A 22,513-nucleotide genomic window follows, 5' to 3' on the forward strand; every position below is an offset into this window, starting at 1 on the left:
TTACAAACAATGCCGTTCAAGTGAAAGGAATTGGTGCACATATATGTATATACACATATGTTTTAATTTTTGGCATCACAAAATTCAACATGCTTAACCTTATAAATATCCGAGGTTGTGCACAGCATATGTATCATGAAGTTAGACGTGTCACAGATCTTTCTGGTGGATGAAGCTGCTTTAACCGTTGGTTTTTCAGCACTGGCTGAGAAATGAAAATCTATCTTGTTTGGTTTTTAAACCTGGTTTATAAAACCAGTTCAATTTTTTAAACCATGATAAAGGCTAGATTTTTGTTGCTGTTGTTAAATACTCCTGGTAACTTTGAAGACAACATCTACTCTATTAGGGTATACTGACAAGCTAAGTGACATGAGAGATGAGAATTTGTCTAGTGAATAATAAAAATAATGTAGCTGACATGTATCAAGTGCTTATTATGTGCTAAGTATCACGCTAAGTGCTTTGAATACATCCTCTATTTTAATACAACAAACCTGTGTTACGGATCTGGATTTTACAGATGAAGGCATTGAAGCTGAGAGGTTGCATAACTTGACTATGGTCAAATCTAGCAAGTGACTTTGTCTCCCAAGCCAGACTTTTAACTGTTTCTGGTTATTTTATCCCAACTATGCAGTCTTGAGATTTTGCTCCATTTATATGGATTCTTTAATGTTTGGACCAACTAAATGAAATATCTACCCATAAGCCTTGTGTTTTGGGGCCCACCTAATATTACTTACACCTTAGTCTAACATTTTGTTTTTCTTAATTTATTGTTACTATTTACAAAAAGTTGTATTAGGAGTTCCGAGATCTTGTTATCTTGTCCATGAGGAAAGAAACTCACCTTCATGAAATGTAGGGGTAGAACAGAACTGGACATCCATGCAACTGTTGCCTGACCTGGGTCAGGCAGGATGCTCAGTGACTGTCATAAGTTCCCTTGTGGGGAAGCCTTTTTACTGGAAGAATCACAGATTATTCTTGATCCCATTACTGGAAATGCTGGGAAAATCTCCCTCCCCCACAACCTTGCTGTTTCTTTCTTGCCATGCACAATTATTCTCGTTTCATTTAGATGCCTGAAAAATTTATTTTTCAAGGAAACAATCAGATTAATGGCTCTCTATATTTATGTATAACACACAGAATATATTTTGCTTTTCCATAAATACATTTTATATGTATGTGCTTATTTCTCCTACACACACACACACACACACACACACACACACACACACACACACACGAATTGCTGTTCCATGCCTTGTTTCTAAGATGTTTTCTGGCAAGAAAATGAAGGGCAGAGCCTTCTCAGTGTCAGTGTGTGTGTAAATATCTTCAGATTCTATGAAAGCATCTTTATTTTTCAATCATAGATTATTGTTTGAAGGGGAGTTGTTTATGCTCTGTCGCATACGTCAGATAACCTTCAAGAAGTTCTCTTGCAAAAGCAGTCAGGTTTTCCTGATCTTATATTTTCCCTTTTTATATCTAATAATGTCCCATCCCTAGCATCAGTTCTTGCCGTAATGAGCTGAAACTACATTAGTGAAATCTTAGATAAATTGACTCAAACCTTGGTTTGGTGATCCTACTTAAGACATTCAGTTAATTCTGTTTTGCTACAAGCTAATTTATGACTTTGTATTTATTCAAAAAATGTTGAAGATACAAAGCAGTCAGAGACAACATAATGAATTATTCTACCTTCCTTCATGTGCTCATCATGTGCTGACTACAGTAAGAGAGGAAGAGAAAGAAGAAAGAAATGCTTTTGATGTTAGATACGTGGGTATTTTCTTGTCATATCAGATAGTCTTTAATTGATATAAACACCTTTGTATCCCTCTAGGAGATACTAATTAGTGTAGTAAATGCTGGTTTATCAATTGTTGTTAAAATTTTCTTAATTTACCCAGTGAATAGTTTTTATCTTCTCTTTTTCCCCTTCCTATTTCCCTCCTTACCACCCCTTCTTCCCTCCCTCCCTCCCTCCCTTTCCTTCCTTCCTTCCTTCCTTCCTTCCTTCCTTCCTTCCTTCCTTCCTTCCTTCCTTCGTTCCAAGATAACACTTGGTTTAGTGTGGTCATAAAACTTGCTTTCTTTGTGGTGAATAATGACTGGCAGCTTGATAAAGCTGTGGTATGGTAACAGATATTATGATCTACTTTTCTGTGGCAAAGCTTAAGATCTGTACAATTTGAGAGAGAAGAGAAAAATCTGAGACTTTTAAAGTAATTTACAGCCCCATGCCACTCTCGGTGTGTTTTTAATGAGCTTCTCTAGATCTACAGGTAGTGAAAGTTTTCTCTGCTGATGTTCAGGGCAACTTGTCAAGACATCCTGCAGAGAGGTGTGTTCAGGGAAGGTCAGCCAGAGAATAGAATTGCGTTAGGTGATGCTGGGTACATAATGGACTTCCTCTGTCTCTGGAAAGTGATAGAAAGCAAGGTTGAGAGGAAGCTGCCCCTTCTCAATTCTCTCTCCCTCTTTCTCACTTGATTAAAATTGCTTTTCTTACACCTCCTATTATTTCTCTTTCCTTTTTGCATTCTTGTAGGCTAAAACTCTAATTGCCACCCATATTGCTTTTGTTGCTGAATTAAAAATATGAAATATTTCTTATAATCAGATTTAAATTTCCAGACTGCTCTGTTTTATAAGCCTTACATTTTTTCATATATATTTCTAAAGGCAAGCCACAGTGGTCTTCCTCTCCCCAGCATGACAGCTAGTGTTACTGTGTGGGACAGGTTGATCGTGTTATGCCACAAAAGAAAGTCATATGTCTTAGGACTCTTTGCTGTGATTTTTTTGCTGTCTGAACTCCTGTACTTTGGAGGACTAAATATAGCCAGTCTCAGTAGACATTCCACCCTCCTGGTCATCAATAACTGTAACCAAAATATGCATTTGCCAAAGTCACAAATTTTCCAATATTTCTTCTTATGCCAGTTAAGAAGATAGGTACTTAAAATGGGCATATATCCATCAATTTAAGGTAAACTCTGTCTTCATGGTCTGAAGGAAAGTAATTGTACAGAGTGTATTCATTTTTTTTAAAGATTTTATTTATTTGACAGAGAGATAGAGAGCATAAGTTGGCAGGGGGGCAGGCAGAGGGAGAGGGAGAAGCAGGTTCCCTGCTGAGCAGGTAGCCCGACGTGGGGCTCAATCCCAGGGCCCTGGGATCATGAGCTGAAGGCAGCCGCTTAACCAGCTGAGCCACCCAGGCGCCCCTGTATTCATTTTTTTATGGAGTTCTAGGTACCTACTATATTAGACAGTATTTCATGAAACACCTGCTTCGTTCCATCCAGAGAAGTTCAGAAAGTAAACTTGTATAGAATCAGTCATAAAATCAATTGCCAATAAATTAACATAGGTACTTTGACAATGCTGGTAAGAAGTAGAGGCTAGTGAAGATAGTAAATACATAAAGATACTCAAGGAATTGACTCTGTGTGTGTGTGTGTGTGTGTGTGTGTGTGCGTGTGCGTGCGCGCACATGTGCACGCACAGTTGAGAAGGCTTCCAAGGGCTGTTTTGTGGGGCTGAATTTATAGACCGTCTATGCAGTGTTCTTGCTGGGCTGGATTTATCTTGTATTTTCTTAGTAGGACTTCTGGAAAGAGGGCTGCTCTCAGGTGTTCAGAGGAGGACAGAACCTGAACATTCTCTCAGAGCTGTCAGTTCTGTCTGCAGTGAAAGGGGATGTGGGAGAATAGGAGCCCCAGGGGTCACTGTGAATTTATCCCGTGTCATATTGGAGCTTACCATGGAATCATCTCCTATTCTATCCTGGTTTTAGAGTCTGAAGAAATAGGGAATGAAGGAGAGGTGCCTCTGATGAGCACTTGGAAGTCAACCATATGTCTGAGGTTATAACGTAACTCCCTTGATTATCTGATTGTTTAAATGGTTTGATTTTTGAAAGATCACTTCATGAAGAAAATGGTGACAGAGGAAAACAAGATAATGTGTTTTTTCCAGAGGTCTCCCGAGCAATGTGCACGTTCCTCTGTTTCCCCAGGCTGAATTGTTCTCTGGTTGGTGGGGATGGCAGAAGATGGATTGGCAGACACAGGGTGTCCAGGCATCGCATCCTTGTGGACCTGGGACATCTTGATCATTTCTCTCTGCAGTGACTCTTCCAAATTTTACTCCTCCATAATCATGCTGAATTAGGTACTAACATTTAAGTGCCTTCTTGGGGCTTGGCAAAATTAAAAAATAAATTAGCCACCAAGGAACCAAGAAATTAAATATCTATTACTAGACATGGCACACTTTCATGAACTTCTGTATAGGATAAGTCCTTGTATCTTTGACTAGCATGATTCAGCACAGTTACATTTAATGCTGCCCAGGTTGTAATACCCTTGTGCTGCTTGCCCAGGGGATTAAAACTCTTCCCTCCAGTGTGGCTACCTCAGCTCCTTCTCCTCCTACCCTGTGCCTTCCAGACAATGTTTCATCTGTCGAGTTAATGATTAAGACTGACTTTCTCGACTTTTCAGATTCACCCTATGTGCCGTTTAATCCTCTTTATCACTTGTAGTAGGAAACTATTACTCATTTTGGCATTTAAAATATAGACATAGAAATATATCATTTAAATCCTGATGTTCATTTAAACTTCTCTTAAAAGTAGCATGTTTTGGCCTTGGCAACTCCTGCAAATTTTCATGGGTACGTTTTTATGCACAATTAAAAGAAAAAGACAAGATTTTGAGCTAATGATCATTCCAGTGATTTTTCGTAAGGAAATAATGAATGCAGTTATCCAAATTACAAGCTTAAGAAAAAAGTTAAAGTAAAACCTTCTGGCAATTACCTGAGTTCCAAAGGGACATATTTAAAGACTGAGTCTTCAAAATAACCTGTCTCCAAATTTTGTAATACATTAAGCTAACTATTCTAAGACATGGTCAGAGTATGGATTTTTGGGAACAAACTTGGCTCTGGAAAGAGTCATGTAGCATGGAGAGTATTTTGTGTGGGAGGAAATGATACATATATTTCCAAATCAATTGGAAGAGAACTTAATCTTTTATTTAGAAAGCTTTTTGGAATTTTGCAATGCTTTACAGTCATTATTAGGCATAATGCTTACTCTATTGACTTTTATGGAATGCATACTGAATGGGAGTATACATTGAAAAATTCAGGGATTGTTCTATTTAAATAACTTGGGTTTTTGCAAAAGACAGTGATTTTCTAGCAGATGAGGATATAGTCAGGGGAGTTCTCCTCTCCTCCCCCCCTTCTCCTCCCTTCTCCTCTACTCCCCTTCCCTCCTCTCTCTTCCCTTCATAAGTATTAACTGAGTGCCTTTTCTTAGCCAGGCAGGGTACTATGGAGATAGAGAATGGAGTTAGGCCTGTACATCCACCACTATTTGCTTAGTCTCTTAAACCGAGAACCTAAACAGTCATTCCTGATTCCTTTTCTTCCTTACCCCTCCAGCCATCAGAAAGCTTGTTGACTCTACCTCCAAGATATGCAAACTGGATGTGTTATATCAAACCAACTGCCATACCCATCTGCTCTAACCTAAGTTACTTTCATTGTTCCCCTCAACTATTACAACTGCCACCCTGCTGGTCTTCCAGTATCACCTGTTGCCTTCCTTATCATTCATCTTCTAGCTAAGGTGATCTTTAAGAATATAAATCATATCATATAATTTTCCCCATTTCTTTCACCCTCCAGAAGCTTCCATTGCTTTGTACTGTGCTGTGAATTCCTAGTTCCTTCCTTTAGCCTTACATAATGGTGGCCCTGCACACACTCTTACACACCATTCCTCAGGGACACTTCCATTTCCCAGGGACACTCATGCTCTTTCCTGTCCTTAGGCAAATCAAGTTTGTGCCCCCCCTCAGAGTCTTTGCCCTTGATTTTCCTTCTACCCAGAATGATCTTTCCTCTCATCTTTATGGCTGGCTTCATCACTTCCTTGCTTATCTTAGCTCAGATGCCACCTTTCTAGAAATACTGCTCTCTCCCCCATCCTTCTCTCTCTCCCTTTGATCTCCCTCTCACATGGTATTGGTTTATTTTTCTCATGCCACCATTAATCAAAATTATTTTATTAATTTCTTTGTTTATACATTTACTATCTCTCTCACCATAATACAATCTCTTTGAGGGTTGGTAGTTTCTCTATTCTGTTCATTATTATATCATTAATGCTGGGAATAGTGTATGACATATTCAAAGCACTTGATAAATTTTTATTTTTGTATTAATATATAAGTTCTGTGCCCATGTAGACCTTTCACTTTAGCAGCCAGTTTCCCTGTTCCTTTTGTAAAGCTGATAAAGGTGGGTGGCTTCATTTTAAGGAACTTGTTTTGCTAATTTTACAAATTTCAAGTCTATTAGAACAAGAATGTATTAGTCTGCTTGGGCTACCATAACAAAATACCGCAGATTGGGTGGCTTACATAGCAGAAATTTTTTTCTCACAGATCTGGAGCCTGGAAGGCTAAGCTCAGGATGCTGTCAGGATTGGCCTTGGCAATTATTTCTTGGGTATGACACCAAAAGCATAGGGAACAAAAGAAAAAACAGGCAAGTGGGACTACATCAAACTAAAAAGCTTCTACACAGCAAAGGAAACAATCAACAAAATGAAAAGGCAATTTACGGGATGGGAGAAAATATCTCCAAAGCATATATCTGATAATGGGTTAATATCCAAAATATATAAGGAACTCTATAACACAATAGCAAAACAAGACAGAAAACAATAACAAAAACCAAATAACCCAATTAAAAAATAGGCAGAAGAACTAAATAGAAATTTTTTTTTAGAGAAGACACACAAAAAACAGATATTTCATATCTATACGAAAAAGTGTTCGACATCACTAATTATCAGGGAAATGCAAATCAGACCCATAAGGAAATATCACCTTACACTTGTTAGGATGACTTTTATCAAAAAAGTGTCAAAAGATGATAAATGTTGGTGAGGATGTAGAGAAGAGGGAATCTTTGTGCAGTGTTAGTGGGAATGTTCATTGTTGTGACCATAGTGAAAAATAGTATGGAGGTTCCTCAAAAAATTAAAACTAGAACTACCATATGGTTGAGTAATTTCACTTTTGGGTACATATTAAAAGAAACTGAAATCAAGATCTCAGAGGGGTATCTGCCTTCCCATGTTCCTTGCAACATTATTCACAATAGCCAAGATATGGACACAATCTAGGTGTCCATCAATGGATGAATGGATGAAGAAGATGTGGTGTGGAATATGGAATATTACCTAGCCATGAGAAAGAAAGAAATCCTTTTGTCTGTGACAACTTTCATAAATCTTAAGGGCATTATACTAAGTGAAATATGCCAATTGCAGAAGGACAAATACTACATGATCCCACTTATCTGATGAATCTAAAATAATCAACTTCACAAAAGTAGAGAGTAGAATGGTGGTTGCAGGGTGCTGTGGGGGGAAGGGGAAATGGGGGTATTAGTTAAAGGGTACAGAGTTTCAGTTATATAAGATAAATAAGGCCTAGAGATCTACAGTGTGGCATTAATACTTATAGTTAACATTATTGTGTTGCATACTTAAGTAGTTTCTAAGAAGATAGATCTTATGTTAAATGTTCTTCTCACACACACTAAATAAGAGGGTGAGAGGAAACTTTTGGAGGCGATGGAGGGGTTTATGGCATAGATCACGGTGATGGGTTCATGGGTATATACTTATCTCCCAACTCAACAAGTTGTATACATTAATTATGTATAGCTTTCTGCATGTCAAAAAAAATTAAAAGGTGCCATCAGGATTGGTGTCTGGTGATGCTTCTCTTCCTGGCTTGTGGTTGGCTACCTTCTCACCCTGTCCTCACATGGCCCCTTCTCTGTGCACACAGAGATCTCTGGTCTCTTCCTCTTATCAGGACACCAGTCCTAATGGATTAATTACCCCCTTAAAGGCCATAGTCACATTGGGAATTAGGGCTTCAACATAATTTTAGGGAGACACAATTCAGTCCATAGCAAAGTGTGAGGGGAAAAAAGCACTTTTATTTGCTTAAACTATTATGGACTTGTGTAATACTACACAGGAACAATCTGATATTTTGGCATCTCTTACTTGGCCAAGGTATTGCTTGACTTGTAATATATTTTCAATGCATGTTATAACACAAATTATGTATTTTTGTGGGATATTTTGTGAAATTTCTCTTGTTGATTTGCACAATGGGGCACAAACATGGTGATAATTTAAATTGGGATTAGGCTTTTTGCTTTTAGAATAGTGACTTGGCTGGGTAACATGCAACGCTAATTACATGTAGCTCTTTTCCTCAGGAGTCTGCTTTTTAACAGTTCCAGAAGCTTTGTGCTTTCCATGAGCATGATACTGTGATGCTCACAAACTGATCATGAGACAAGGTTAATTCCAAGAGGCCCAAGTAGAAAACTTAAAAAAAAAAAAAAAAGGAAAAATGGGAAAAATTTCCTTTTTCTTTCTTCTCACTGTTTTTCTCTACTCTCTTTTCACCCTTTCTTCTTAGGGGAGAATCTTTGGTGAGAGATGTTCCCCTTAATTCATATTGTGGCCTATTTCCATAGCATGAATATTTAGGAGACACTTAAGGATGGTTTCTAGGCAGTGACAGGAATGGAAATTATTTACCCCAGGAACCCGGCATGTATTCTTGTTAACTAATTTGCATGCTGTTAAATAAATAACATATTGGTGGGACCAGAAGACTTGGATCCTCTCCACCACCCACATCCACTTTTGTACTCTATTTTTAGGGTGAAGATTGTGTTTGTTTACCTAAGTTATGAGGCTTCCTTTATGTTATACAAATAGGAAAATTAGTTGGGCAGAATCATGTATAAATTAAGTTATTGCCTTGTTTTGTGTCTTTTCAGGAATCTGAGGAGAAATAAATGGGCCTACGTAGGTAACGAGTTTTCAGTGGCTGAAGAATTTGATGAAAAAAAATTACATAAATATGGCTATGATTATATGTGCACTGGATAAAACCCAATAAATATTTAGGAGAAGCCACACTGATCTAAAGTTAGAGGGATTGCTTAAATACTGAGAAGTTACTAGAGCAATTGATTGTAGATTGGAATTTTTGAAAACCTTCACATGGACTCTTATAAACTGGCTGCTTGACTGTAAATATGACAATGTGGGACAAACACAAAAGCATGGTGACATGTTGATTGTCAAATCTAACATAAGAACCCATATAAATGTGATGGAGACTAAGGAAATTATCAGATACATATTCAAATAGAATATATCTTACTTTGGTTTTGAAAGTGGTTTGGCTGGGCTGGGGCGGGAGTGTTGTTCACTATGTTTGAGATTTTTTAGAAACTCAAAGTAAAACCTCATACCTTATGAGATTAAATCCTTTTATCCATCTGAAAAAATGAACGTGCGCGCGCGCGCGCGCGCGTGTGTGTGTGTGTGTGTGTGTCTTAAACTGGGCAATACTGTGTATTCCAGCTGCAGGCTAAATGATTGCTTCATTTCAAGCCTCCTGACTGCCATGGAACCATCTGGTATGTGCTTGTGTGTAGGAGTAGGGGAGACCCCTGCTAACGCTAATGTCTTCAGCTAGTCGAAGTTGTTTCTTATTTCCCACCTCTTCTCACACCTGGGTGGAGAGGCAGAATTAAAACTAAAGTCTGACTCTCTTCCACCTGTCTTTAAACTTATTCTTTTCTACTTTTTGGCTAAAAATGGTGTCCATTTTTAGAGAAATTGTTAGAATGGAAAAAAAAAGCAGTGATAGCTGAGAAAATATAAATCCTAAAGTTGGAAAGGTTTTACTTCATTTACACTTAGAGATTTTTCGCCCCAATTATTGCTTTGGGTCAAGGAGAAAAAGGTTTGTCTGTGTTTTTCCTGCATGTGCTACTTTGAGCAGTGCTCATATGTTACATGAAATGCTTATGCTAAATGTCTTGTGAGAACTTGAGTCTGGGTGTGGATATATAGTGAGTCTATGGGACCCAAAAGAGAACAACAGTAGGAGGGTAGGAAAGGCAAGGGGTTTTTTAAAAAAATGAAGAGTTAGTATGAGATGTGCAAGGAGGGGATTAAATGAGAAATTGGGTGGTTTGAACAGATTGTGTGTATATTTTCCTCTCTGAGACCCCTAAGATTTCTTCTTAGACATTTCATGGGGAAAATAATCTTCTTAGCTTCATAACTAGGTACTTTCATCATTGCTGTACGTTCTTTTAAGTTTGGCTCAAAAAAGAAGGGGTCATATAATACAGAAGCTCAACATTGTGACCAAAAAACTGGTTTTGGTTGTGGTACTGGCCAAGAGAGACACAAATTAGATCATTATTAATGCATGCTATTAGTCCTAAAGGACACATATTACTACAGCTAAAAGATTAGTATAATGCTTTAGCACATCATCTTTCCTTTTTTTTTTTTTTTAATAAATCATGCTACAAAGAGAAACAGCGTCTTTTAGAACTGAAGGTGGCTGGGCATGTGCCTGTGGTGCAAAATACAGACTAGCATGGTCCAGAGGCTTCCTATGTCTGGTTGGTCTTCACTGGAGTGCTGGTAGTGTCTGATTCAATTAGTAATCAGAGATGTAGTCATTGCTATTTTGTGACTTTGAGAGCCTTGATTGTGAATTATATTTGCAGATTGCAATTTCTTTCTAAATAGGGTCCTTTGTATTCAAGGACCTGAAGAGTCTTGCAGTCTGTGATAAAATTGAGTTTTCTCCACATAATAATACATCAGACATCATTGTATTTGTCAAGATTTTGGTCAATAGAGCCAGGCAAATCCATGTGTATGAGTAATGAATTTAGCCACATTTTGTTTGTGAGAATAATTTTGTTAGGCATCCTCTCCCTGCCCTGCCCCGCCCCAACCAAGATATCTAACAGCTAACGTAAATAATTTCAAAATGGACAAAACCTGGGTTTTAAAGTCTGAAGCTGTTAGTCCCTAAACATTGAGCCTTTCTTACCAATGGCACTGTGTTCTATCTGATGGGGCGTGATCTCAGCCCTAAAGGAATCTATAGTCTTTGGGAGGTCAAGCTCTATATGAATTTGAGAAATAACTAATTTTTAAGATATTTTGTGATAAAATCCCAAGTGTATGTTATCTAATAAGTAGCTTCACTATGAAGGCATATGTCATGACCACAGAGTTGAGAATGAACTTAATCTGAGGAATGAAGTGTTTTTTTTTCAGGTTTGAGAGCCATCCTGCCTACGAACCCATGTGTATTGTTCTGTTTATGAACTAGAGGAGTATGAAAGGTCATTAAAAGCAAAGGAATGGAAATTGTACTCATAGTTAAAGAATTAGTAAAGGTACCATGAGAAGGGTGGACATGAGAGGCTTCCTCTTGAGGACCAAGTTAACAAATACTTCGATAACTCCACACTCTGTGGAGTCATTGGTATGTGGTCTCATTGGGTGATTCATCAACAGGTTAGAAGTTGAAGAAAAGCTGAGAAGTTAACCCTTTGTGACGTTCACAGATTTTGCTCTACCCTGTAAGAGAATTCTGCCCATCAGCAAACCAGTGAAGGCAGGTTTTGCCTACTGCTCTGCCCCCAGAAAATATAGTATATAATTCCCATGCAAAAAGATGCATCAAAAAGGAAACACCAGCTTGCTGACACCCTCGTAATGGAGTTGGGCCAAGGCAATTGTTGATCTCTTACAGCTTTTTGAAGAGTTAGCTCAGCAGTCAAGCTCTGAATAGGTCCACCCTTCTGTTATTTAGCCAGCAATCTGCTCCCTTCCAATGAATGGAATAAAAGCTGAGAGGCAGAATTTTATCTCTGTTCAAATTAGAAACCTGTCTCCTATAAGCTGGGTCCATTCTCCATTATAATCTTCTACCAAGGAGAGAAAAAAGATCTTGAATATATAGCGTAACAATCATTCCATCAGCAATAAACCTCACTTGGTAATTTTTTTTTCTTTGAGTACTAAGAGAGCCTAAATGTGAACACTAGATGCAAATCCATTATTCTTAGTACTGCTACCTATAATTAACACTGCCCAATGGGATTTTAAAAAATATTTATAAAAGAGGCAACAGAGTTAACAATTACCATTATCCCCAGCTAAACTCCTCCTCCTCCATGTTTTCATGAAGAGAGCGGTGTTGTTACTTCAACAGGCACAGTGTTGTGGTGACTTTTGTGATACAAATGAAGCAAGACTAAAATTCTAATTGTGAAATTTAAAAGGAAAGTAATTGCTTGGTGTTGGTTAATTCCATCTTTGATGACAGCAGCTGCGTTTCCCTGCCTTGTGTGTTTTAACAGATGGCATTATTTCTTATGGAGTGTTACAGTAGCGACCGAGGTGACACTGAAGGAAAATTCTGTGACAGTATGTTAAGTAAGATATTACTGACAGCCCTGCTGAGCAGCGATGCAGAACTGCACGTCGTAGATCTCTTCTCACCCTTAGAGCCCCCACCAAATGGTTTCCATTTGTGGCATGTGGAACTAGAACGGAAAGATGAATGGAAAATTATGTTCTTTTTCAAATTCACTTGTTTGCATACCATTAATAGGCCTGGGACGAAGACCCAAATCTGGCAAAAAGGTGCACTTATCAATCCAGTATTGCACTGTTCTACCTTTCTACCAAAGGAAGGGAAATGAAGGGGCTACTGGTAGGCCTGAATCCTAGACCAGGATGTGCCCCAAGTCACTGGTCTTTGGAATGGTTTCCTTTGTGGAAAAGGCCGGAGTTGGACTATGACAAAACAGTCTCTTGGGCCCTTTCTACTCCAACTCTCTTTCTGAAAGTCCTGAGCTTTCTGCTTTGATGGCACAGAAGACAAAGTGAATAAAGAAAAAGAGATGACTCTGTATGCTATTGATACTGACACACAGTCTAGAGAGAAGACCAATGGGTCACAAGTCAGGATGAGCGAGTCACGTAGTTCATTTGTATCAGCTTCTTCACCTCCTTCACAAGGCTGTAGTCAAGGTCTAATGGAATTGTGCTACTGAAAGCTGATTGATTAATCTGGCCAACACTGCACAATTGCCCTGTGCTAGACACTGTGCCACGTGCTGGGGATTTAATGGTGGACAAACCATGGTCTCTCTTTTGGAGGAAGATAACTACAGGGGGAGACAGATACGTAAATGGGCAATTGTCGTAGAACATATTAGGGGCTTTGAAGGGCATAAGTACGGAGTGATGCACTCACCGGCTGAATGTAGACAATGATCTTCGCTACGCTGTATGGAGAAGAAGAACCACCGAGCTGAGACTAGTTTAAAATATTACCCATTGAATTGTAAGCAAAAAAGGAGATGCTGTTTAAGCCACTAAGTTTTGGGGTAGTTTTTAATGCAGCAATAGATAGCTGAAGTGATGATATATGGGGGCCACAAGGCCAGGCCATGTGGTTCTAGAAGAATGTTAGTAGCTCTGCTGAGGCTTGACCATTGAAGGTATGTGACGGTGGAAATAATAATAAAGGTTAATGTCATTTTTGTGGTTTATTTAGCACATTCTCATTTAATTCTTATGACAGTTCTCTGACGTAGACTTTCTTTCAGTTTCACAGATGGGGAAACGGAGTCTCAAGGGTCACACCGAAATAAGTTGTATTCAAATCCAGGTATTTTGCTTCTATATTTTTCCTTCCCTGGAATCAAAGCAAGATTTCAAATAGCTTCCCATTAGTAATTTTTAAAAAAAGATTTTATTTATTTATTTGAGAGAGAGTACGAGTCGGGGGAAGGGGCAGAGGGAGAGGGAGAAACAGACTCCCCACTGAGCAGGGAGCCTGATGTGGGGCTTGATCCCAGCAGCCCGGGATCATGACCTAAGCTGAAGGCAGATGCTTAACAGACTGAGCCGGCCAGGCACCTCTTCCCATTGGTAATTTAACAGTTGTTGAACATGCAGTGACAGAGGAACTAGGACAGTTTCTCCCAGTACTTCACTAAAGCATATCCCTTGGTCTTTGCTACTGTTATAATCGGACCACTCGCTTGAACGTGAAGCGGCGAGGGTAAAATTGAATCCTTGAACCAAGCTAAGTTAGATGCAAAACTACTTCCAGAATCTAGATTGCCTGGAAATTTATGTTCCAAATAATTGGCTCAACAGTTTTTAGCAGAGGTTCATGATGGAATTAATTCTTTAAAAAGAAGTCAGTCATAATCAACAGGATCATCCTCTGACTCTGTAAAGTTATTATAAATTCCTAACGAAGGCTTCTTACTTACTTTTCATGATGGAGAAGAATATATCTTTTTTGGATCCTGACCAATAATGTGGCATGTGCAATTCTTTTTTTTTTTTTTTAGTATTATGATCAATTTTGGATCAAAATATCTTCTATATCCAAAACCTTGGAGTGAACAATTTCTAAGTACATGGCTTGTCGTGTGACCTAGATAATGTGATGACAGCCCTTTGGAACAGCATCAAGACCACTCCACACATGTGCCCTTCATGAGCAGGCATCTCAGTGTGACAGCTTGAGTTACAGCTTGAATTTTCTGTATTAATACATATATCCAAACATTTCCCAACCCACTTTAAATCATGGACCACCTAAGATCCTTTATGGTTAGTTATGCAATCTGGCCAACCTGGAAAGGTGGGCCAGGGAAGGGATCTTAGATCAAAACTCAACATGGCAATAGGACTTGTGAGCTAAAGACAACTTGAGGTCTCATGTACCTCATGTGATGAGAGGTAGAGTTGAGGGTTGCACTGACGATAGTTATAAGTGTCAGCCACACAATCGAGCCTTCCCAGTGTGCAACATGGTACAGTGTCAGCTTGTGATGATCAAACATTTGAAAGGCATAGCTGTAAAGGGAGCTGTATAAATTCTTTTATGACACCTATTGCTCTATAGGTTGGTTTTGAAAATTGACATTTTAAAGACAACTCAAATGGATTTTAATGACCGCTTGGAATGTCTGTACCCAAATTTATCTGGCTTCTTATTGTTTGGACATGTAGCATGCTTTCATTTCTTTTGTTTTTCCCCTGTCAAAACAATCTTGTACTGGAATTTGTAAATAAGTCTTTATACACCTACATAATGATTTCCTTAGTGGAAAGGTCTAGAATTAGGGTACAAGTGTTAGGCATGTAGAATATCTGTTTTTTGAAGTGTGTAATAATTCAGGAGAGTTATCTGCTTCACTGGTTAAATTGACCTTAAAGTAGAAACATTCTAGATTAACCTCAGTATATGAAAGAGTATGGGATAGCCAGACACTAATATAAGAGAGAGCCAGCATCCTAAAACAGATGCTAGAAATGAAAATAAAATCTCTTGGATGGCATTTTTTGATTTTAGGGAGATCAGAATTAAGCATCATAGAGCACTTCCTAATGGAAACAAACCTGGGTCATAGTTGGAACAAGGCTCTGATAGTATTAAGGTGCCAATAAATATTTAGTTTTAATGTTCATTTCAGTGCCAAATATTGCACCAGTGGTAGTAATCTGATTGGATCTGAACCAAAAGGATGAATGAATGAACAATGGCTGTGAACACTGATTTATAAATGTTTTAGTTTATTTAAACTATTCTTTTGGACTTCTCAAATCTATCCTGTACTAGTTCTTGATTCTGAATGTTCAGTGTTTTTTTTTTTTTTTTTTTTTAACTTCTACTCTTAGAGTCTCTCATGGTCTTCCATTCTATCTACTCATGATAAGTGTTTGTTGTCAACTTTTTGCCTCTTTCTTTTCTTAGCCTGCCATAAGTAATGCTTTTCTTGGACCGGGTATGTACTTGAAACATGTTGATGACATACTAATGTTGCCTTCTGTTTGCCTCTCTCTAAATATCAGAAATGAACCTAAAATGAAATTCAGTTGCTAAAACCACTATATAGAAAATTTAATAAAGGTTTCCTAATTGGGAGTATTATCAAATGCTTCCTGATTTTGTTTCTCTTCTGTCTTCTCTGAAGTGAAGAGGGGGAGGATTGAAGAAACTGAATATAATAGAAGGATTATTCAAAGAAGACAGGTTTTTAAGTACTTCTATATATGTGATCTTAAGTCAAATCAATTACCATGTTACTGTTAAGCAATTTTCTCATCTATCTAAAAAATGGCATTATTGTTTTAAAACTGGAATATGCTTATTATTTTTAAAAACTCAAGCTATTGGAAAATATAAATCCAATATAAAAAAACACATGGGATTCCTTCACCAAGGTGTAGTTACTGTTAATATATTGGTGAAAACTCTTTTAGATGTCTATGAATGCATATATACACAATGTGCCTCCATACCCATTTATGTAATTGGGACCACATACTATTCTTTATATAGTTATGTATAACATACTGATTTTGAGCATTTATTCATGATGGGAAGGATCCTATATTATTTTTAATGGCTGCAGGGTATTGCCTTATTTGTTTCATAATTTGCTTAAATAACATTATTTAAGAGAAAAAGAACATGTGTTTTTTTCTCTTTCTTTTCTCCCACCATCACTCATCCCTCCCTCCCTTATTCCTTTGGTCTTTTCTTCCTGCGTTGGTGTCTGCCAAAATGATCTCTAGAAGGGGCTTATGAATTGACATTCTCATCAACAAATCATAAGTGCCTGATTTTTCCAGTCCCCTTTCAATAGAGATTTTGGTATTTTTCAACATTGCCAGGCTAGTAGCGTGATTTATGTTTGCTTTAATTTGCATCTCTTTGATTATAAATAAGAACATCTTTTTGTGAGTGCTGGCCATTTTTAAGTTTTTCCTTTCAATAATTGCCTACTCTTGTTGTATTATATTTTTTAATCCTAAAAAATATCTTTGAGGTCTTTGCATATTAAGGATAATAATCTTTTGTCATATGCTTTGTGAATGTTACTTCCCAGTTTATTTAAAAAAATAGGTTCAATATACTTAGTTTTCCTTTTATAATGAAGTTTTTAGTTTTATATGGTCAATTTGTCAGTGTTTCATTTTATGCTTCTGACTTTTTATGATATGCTAAAAGATTTTCCCAACTATGTGATTATTTAAAACAAACAAACAAAAAAATCACCCTCCTTCTAAATTTCAGTTAGTGGTTGAGTTTGTCTCACAGTTTCCTGATGTTCTAATCACTTTTTTTTTTTTTGGTCTTTTTCTTCCTTTGTTTTGTTTTAGGTAGTTTCTATTGCTCTGTCTTCAAGTTCCCTCATGTTTTCTTCTGTGGTGTCATCTTTGCTGTGTATCCCGATCCAATGTAGTTTTCATCTTAGACATTGTCCTTTTTTCATCTGGTGTAAGTTTGTTTCATTGTTATGTTTTCCACATTTCTCCTTAAGCACTAATACTTTTGTCTATCTTCTTGAACATCTGGAGTGCAGTTTTATTACCTTTCCACTCATTCTCTTATCTGTGCCATTTCTGTGTCTTTTTCTATTGATTTCATTTTTTCTCATGTGTTGCATTTTCCTGCTTTGCATACCCTATGTGGCTACCTGCACTTCTCCATTTGACTTTAAATCTGGGGATTCCCACAATTCAACCTCTCATTTGATAATTCCCTAGAACAATTCTCAGAACCTAGGAAAGTGGTATAGTTGCTATTATAAAGGCTACAACTCAAACTGCTAAATGGAAGAGACACATAGGGCAAGATGGGGAGGGTGGGGGGTTGCAGAGCTTCCATGCCCTCTCCTCATGAAATTGGGGTATGTCACCCTCCCAGCATATCCATGTGTCAAGAAGAAAGCTCCGTCGAGCCTTAATGTCCAAGAATTTTTATGGCAGCTTCATTACTTAGGAATGATTGATTAAATCATCAGCCATGTGACTGAACTCAATCTCCAGTTTCCCTCCCCTTCTGAGAGGTCAGACAACTTGAAATTTCAATGTTCTCATTCTGTGGTTGGGTTTTTCTGGGGACCAGCCCCCATCATATAGCCATCTAGGGCCCACCCAACTCATGAGTTACTTCATTAGCATAACACCATCACTCAGGCAATTCCAAGGGTTCTTGAAGCTCTGTGCCAAGAAACCAGGGCAAAGACCAGATATGTACTTTTTATTGTACCACAGAACCAAAGCAAACATTAGTTGAGGGAAAATTTAGTCCTTCTGCTAAGGCAGTACAGTCTGAGCACTCAACTTGATGTTCCATGCATTACAAAGTTTTTCTATACTGGCCATTGGAAACATAAATATCCCTGGCCTTGTAGGAGTAATGAGAATTGTTTTCTCTGATTTTTTTTTTTTCTTGTGGGTTCTCCCCCAGGCTCAGATAATTTCCTCTCTCGTACCTTGACTCATACTCATGTGAAAACTCACCCTTTATAGATCTGCAGGGCCTTGCCCTCTGTGTGTCTCCTCTTTTCTAGTACTTCGTCTTACAAATTCTAACTTCCTTGATGTCCCTGAATTGTCAACTCCATCTCCTGACCTTAGATTGCCAAAGTCTGTTTGGGTCCTTCCTCCCTATGTTGTCCCCTGGGAAGTCTTTCTGGCAATAAGTTGGGAAAATGATGGGTCAAACTGTGTGTGTTTTCCTTCTCACAGGAATCATTGCTGCCTGTTCTTCAATGTCTGAAGACTGTTTCATGTATGTTGCCTGGTTTTTAGTTGTTTAAGAGGTTAAATGTGGTTCCTTGTTAACTCCATCAAGGCTGGAAGCAGAAATCTGTGGGCCTTTTCAATTTCAATCTGAATTCTCTCCAGAAAATTTCTATCTTATTACTGCTGTATGGCATCCTTTCCATTTTCATCTCCATCTCTTTCTGGCACTCTGATGATCTCAGTATTACCATTTCTGCCTTGATCCTCCATAGCTCTTACTTGTTTTTTTATATTTTTCTATTGTTGTTCTTCTCTTTCAGGAATTTGTCTGAATTCACTAATTTATGCCTCAGTTATTTCCATTTTGCTGTTTTTCTTATCAATTGTGTTCTTCATTTTAACCATCATATTTTATATGACTAAGATTTATGTGTAGTTCTTTTTTATATTTTCTTGTTCTTGTTTCCTATTGCTAATGTTTTCCGTTATTTAATTAATTGACTAATTGTAGGTTCTTGGTCTCTGTTGTAAGATTTTTTGTTTCTGATGAAATTTATTATCCAGTATACCTTGTTTTTTTGGGCATAATTAAGATCCTCAAATGCCTTGTTACTTTTGCCTGTGAGCTCATTTTTTTCTTAGAGTACTTACAAGGTCAAAGGAAGCACATGAAAGAAGACTAGAACACAATTTGTGTCATCCTTAGTGAACACAAGGGTGGGATATAGATGAGCCAAACAATGGAGAACCCCAGGTACCTGGAAACTATGGGTAATAACTTTTTACACCATGAAATAAGACCTCAGAGTTTTACCTTTTGTACTCCCCCTTGCCCCAACTCCCTCCTCCCCCACCCCCCAGAAGCAGTATTAGGAGGACAGTGGTTCTCAAACTTTAGTATTCATGAGAAACATGGGGAGTACATTTTGAAAACCTAGATTACTGGGCCTCACTCCCAGAATTTTTTTTTTTTTTGAGGGGGTGGATATAATAAAAAGTGATGTTATTTTTCTTTCCCACTCTCCATTCAGAATATGTACTATAGGGCAAATTTTTGTCCTGCTGCTGGATGAAAAATCTGGGAATCCCATGACTTTGTAGTCATTTTTAGGTAATGATAAGTTCTGTACTCACTGAACACTCTCAATTTGGGATGAGAACACCTCATTCCAAACTTGATTGAGAATTAAATCTTTTCCATTCTCTCAGTTGAGGATTTTAGATAGGCTATTAACATCTGGTAAGTGGGTATGGTCGGTATCTTCTCTCATTTTATGCTTCTCTTCCCTCAGCTTGCAAAGTGGTTTCTGACTCTTCCAAAGACAGTGTGCAGAGAGGGACAAAATGAAAGAAGGTACAGAAAGTATACTCCTATTATGTAAGATTGTGTCACATTCTGAGTCTTGTTACTACTATTTGTTTTTGAGTATTTTCTGTATTTTTTAAATTTAAATTTTAGGTAATTAACATGTAGTGAAATACTAGTTTCTGGGGTAGAATTCATTGATTCATCACTTACATACAACACCCAATACTCATCATAACAAGTGCCCTTCTTAATACCCATCACCCATCTATCCCATCCCTGCCCCCACCTCCCTCCATCAACCCTCAGTTTGTTCTCTACCATTAGGAATCCTTATGGCTTGTTTCCCTCTCTCCTTTTTTCTTTTCTCCCTTCCCATATGTTCATTTGTTTTCTTTCTTAGCTTCCACATATGTCACTCCCAGAATTTTTTAGTTAATAGTCCAGGGCTTGGGCACAAGTATTTATTTTCAGCAAGTTCCAAGTGATGCTGATGCTGATGGTCCTGGGATAGCACTTTTAGAACCACTGGCATAGGAGAATGAAGAGCAGGATACGAGGTTTTCCTTTCTATTCTGTCTCCTAAAGCCAAGATGAGTAGCTTCCCACCTCAAGTCCAATCTACCTGCTTCTTCCCCACCCCACCCTGGCAATGCAACACCATTTCAAAATTACACTCCTTCTGCCTGGATGTTCATTTCTCTACTTCCTCCCTCCTTCTCTCTATACTTCAGGGTTGATTTGGGGGGTGGGGAATGAGCCTGTAGCCAATGTAGTTAAGTTTCTTGGAAGAAATAGGACAACAGATTATCTTCTATCTGACCATCTTATTGAATTCCTAATTTCCTATTTTTTTTTCAGTTTGATCTTTTGATTCTTTTAGATATACAAATATGCCACTTTACTTAATTTTATTTATTTTTTAGATTTTATTTGCGAGAGAGAACAAGTGTGTATGAGTGAGGGGAGGGGCAGAGTGGGAGGGAGAGGGAGGGAGAGAGAGAGAACCCCAAGCTGACTACGCTGAGTGTGGAGCCAGAGGTGGGGCTCAGTCTCACCACCCTGAGATCATGACCCAAGCCAAAACCAAGAGATGGGATTTGGACGCTTAACCCCCTGAACCACTCAGGTGCCCTACACATATATCATTTTAAAACAGTGGTAATTTTGCTCTCCTTCTTTCCCATAATTATGTTTTCAAAAATGTTTAGTTGTATATGTATATGAGAATGCTAAATAATGGAGTTAAGAGCAGAAATTACTGTTACTGTTCTTTTATATGAATGATTCCAGAGATTCGCCATTTATCCTGAAGTTGGTATCTACTTCAGTTTAAATTTTATTATTATGGGAGTTTCTTTCTATCAAATACCTTCTTGGCATCTGCTGAGATAAAAATAATTTTTCTGTTGACCTTTTAATATGGTGAATTTCCTTGATACATTTTCTGACAATGAACCATTGTTGTGTTCTTGACATGATCACCACTTAGTAATGATATATTAGCTATTCTTTTAGTGTACTGTTAGAATCAACTTGCTAATATTTTATTTAGATTTCTCTTGCTTTATGAATGAGATTGGGCTTTGTCCAATGCTTGATATATACCAACATATAATTTGAATACATCATACCTTGTTGCCGGATAACATTAACACTCTTTCTTCCAATTTTTTTTGTCTCTTCTTCCCCCCACCACTTTGTGCCAGGCGCTGTGTTGAGCAAGAGGAATTCAAAGACAAATATGTTCTGGTTTCTGTTTTAGAGGAACACACTGTCTAGTAGGGGAGAGACACAAGGAAACAGATATTTACAAAATGGTGTGAAAGTGTGGTAGCCGAAGCATATTCCGGATATTCTGGGAGTTCAAAGGAGAAAGTTTTTGGCATTTGTATGGCCAAAACAATTGGTTGGTCAAAAAATGTTTGTTGAATTGAACTCGCCTTGTTTAGAAGAGGATTTTTAGTAGAAGCCTTACGGGGCCCTTGACTTTTTATATTATAAATAAAGGAGTAGAAGCCAAGTTCTTTGAGAAGAGTGAATTACTTAGAGTACTAGAAGGTAGACCTGATTTTACTGTATCTTTTCTTTTTCATAATCAACACCTGCAATTTCAAATGGAATCTTGTTTTTGCCTTCATGAATTTGTTATGAGTCATAGTTTCTGAATTGTTTCCAAACCCTTTACCCAAATCAACTAAACATGGCTATGCTATGAGTTCAGCAAAATATTTCAGAAAATCATTTAATCTGTAGGTAGTTTGAATCCCAGAAAAAGTTAGCATTGATTCTTACCCTTTAATTATAGGAAATTATTTAGATTTAAAGGAAATGATTAATATGTTCTTAATACCCTATATTTGTTTTTTTCTCATTTGTCAGCCATACTTTATATTTTACCTATTTCTATTGTTCTTTTTCCACTGATCACATTACAGAGAAGAGGAGAGGGGAGAAAGGAACAGACATGTATTGGCCATCTATACTGTGTTCTACATCGTGGGATAGTTCACAGCAACTCTTGAGGGCCGTATCTTACCCTCACTTTCTCAGCTGCACAGAGGCTTTAGGTAACTTACGGACACAAATCTTGGTTAAGGTGAAGCTAGAATTCTAATACAGATGTGTTGGAGTCCAAAGACTGCCTCTGTCCCCACAGAAAGGGTTTG

At 37.8% G+C, this 22,513-nt stretch overlaps 1 long non-coding RNA gene across 2 annotated transcripts in view; it reads left to right on the top strand.

Annotated features, from left to right (window-relative positions):
- The window catches only part of LOC148164167 (uncharacterized), a 200,695-nt gene extending 178,828 nt beyond the window's left edge, over nt 1-21,867 (top strand). For both annotated transcript variants that reach the window (XR_015768381.1, XR_015768382.1), the window contains 3 exons: nt 13,588-13,649; nt 19,831-19,892; nt 21,554-21,867. This is a non-coding gene — a long non-coding RNA (uncharacterized LOC148164167). The remainder of the gene's footprint in view (nt 1-13,587; nt 13,650-19,830; nt 19,893-21,553) is intronic.
- The last annotated feature ends 646 nt before the right edge of the window (nt 21,868-22,513 follow it).

The sequence above is a fragment of the Eumetopias jubatus genome, unplaced genomic scaffold, assembly GCF_037043125.1.
Source record: "Eumetopias jubatus isolate StellerSeaLion01/CBP00866 unplaced genomic scaffold, mEumJub1_p1.0 scaffold_6, whole genome shotgun sequence".
Classification (NCBI taxonomy): domain Eukaryota; kingdom Metazoa; phylum Chordata; class Mammalia; order Carnivora; family Otariidae; genus Eumetopias; species Eumetopias jubatus.